The following is a 2,158-nucleotide window of genomic DNA, read 5'->3' as shown; positions in this document are numbered from 1 at the left end:
CCGTCCCACCCCTCCGTGCGGTTTCTTCCTGGCCTGGCCCACGCAGTGGGCGCGAAGTGACCGTGCCGAGGGAGGCGGACCGGCACAGGCCGGCAGAGGGAGCCGCAGGGACAGGTGTGGGGGCCCCGGGGCACAGGCGTGGGGAGCTCATGGGTGGGAGGGACCTGGAGAGGGTGCCCTGCTCCAGGGTCACCTTCCGTAGGCCGGGGTCCTGGCCGTCCAACGGGGTGGGAGGGGCAGGCGGTGGGTGGCTGCTCTGCGATCAGGGAGCCGCTCCCTGCTTGCTGGCCCCGCTGGCCGCGTCCCTCTCTCAGACGGATGACAGGGCCGCTGGCCGGAGCCGGACTGTGGGCGGGGGAAGCGATGACGTGGCCCGGCCCCCACTCGGACGCCAGAGTCCCACGCACAGGGCTGGGCCGGCTCCGGGATGGGGCGGGGAGGCTCTCCCCCGGCCCACGGGTCCCCAAGGAGCCACATCACTCTGCCCGGCCCCGTGGCCCAGCGGGCCCACCTGCCTCCGGCCGCGCCAGCTCTGCTCGGGGCTCAGCGGTATCACCTGAGGGAGGTGTCACCTGAGGGAGGTGTGGCCTCCTGTGCTCCCGCGGTTCTCGCCCCGACGGCCTCACACCCTTTCTTTCCCCCTCGGTCACCCCCACCCCCACAAGGGCCCCGGGGCCATCCCCGCACAGCAGGGGCTCCGGCAACTCTGCCCACGGGACTCTCCGCCCACATGGGGGCTCTCAGGGAGCAAGGCCAAGGCTGCCCCCAGGCCCCTCCTCCAAGTAGTCCCCCTGGATCCCAGCCACTGCTGCTCTGGGCACCGGGTGGGGGCGGAGGGGGTGTCTCAGCTACTCGCTGAGCTGGAAGCCCCACACCGTGCACAGCGTCCTGTCCCCGAGCTCCCCCCCACGGGGCAGCTGAGACCCGTGGGCACTGGACCGTCCTCTGCTCGGACACTCCGGGGACAGGCCCCTGCAGGCCGTACCGGGTGGGCCAGTGGGAGGCCGGCAGCATCTGAACGTCAGACATTTAATTCTGTGTCTAAAAAAAGCAGCTTTGTGAACACGCATACGAGGGAAGGGGGGCGCCGTGGGCACCAACGCGGCCCACCGTGTGTGTATGCGTGTCTGCGTGTGTGTGTCTGCGTGCACCAGCACGTGTCCGCCGGGAGCCGCCGTGCCCCAGGGCAGCAGCTGGCGGTGCCGGCACGGGGGCAGGGCGGAGGCCTGTCCGCCCGCGGGGCCGTCTCCCGGGGGCCTCGCTCCGCACCGCACGCCGCTGCGGGTTACTGAGACGTCCACGAGAAACCGAGTCGCTCTCACACGGAAAGACACACACAGGCTTTATCTTGAAAGGGGGTGAGCGCACAGTGAGGGGGCCAGGCCCAGGGCCCCCCTCTGCTCCCCGGTTCTGAGCCTCCCCGGCCCCCCGGAGGCTGAGCTCTCACCCCGGAGGGTGCGCAGCAGGCAGGGGGGCGTGGGGGCCGTGGGTGCGCAGCTGGGTGTCGCCTGGGGAGCAGCTCGCCGTCCAGCCGTGCGGAGAGATGACACGGGTGAGACGCCACCGTCGTCGCCTGCCCGGCTGGAAACCGCAGTGCAGGCTCCCGGCTCGGGGCGTCCCCAGGGCAGCCTGGGCGTCCCCGGGGAGGCAAGGCGGGTCCCTCCACCACTCGCCGGACTGCTTGCCAGAGGCCCCGTGCGTGTTCCCCTGGCTGCGGGCCACGTCAGCAGGGGCACCCACAGCGCAGAGGGACAGCTGCCGGGCTGCACCGTGACCCCAGGCCAGAGGGGCCAGTGCCACCCCAGGGGACGCCTGGGGCGCTGTGGTGGACGGAGGCGTGAATGAGTGAGCAGACGGATGCACACAGGCCCACGGCCCCTCCTCACGGGAGCCCAGGCTCGGGGCCCGTTGTCCCCTTTACTGGAAGACCCAGGGGGCTCTCTGGGTGGCCGCACGCTGCGGTGGGGGGTGCAGGGACAGGACTACCGACCAGTCACAGGGGACACTGGACTCCAGACCGGACCGGCCTACGGCGGGGGGAGCCGGCCTGGGGAGTGACACCCTGACCGGGCCGGGGCTGACACGGAGCAAGGAAGCTGGACGTGGTACTTGGCCAGGTCCCCACCTACGTGAGGGTGCAGGCAGGGCCCCAGCGACC

The sequence above is a fragment of the Phyllostomus discolor genome, chromosome 9 (genome assembly GCF_004126475.2).
Source record: "Phyllostomus discolor isolate MPI-MPIP mPhyDis1 chromosome 9, mPhyDis1.pri.v3, whole genome shotgun sequence".
Lineage (NCBI taxonomy): Eukaryota > Metazoa > Chordata > Mammalia > Chiroptera > Phyllostomidae > Phyllostomus > Phyllostomus discolor.
Note: the sequence above shows the minus strand (reverse complement) of the source record.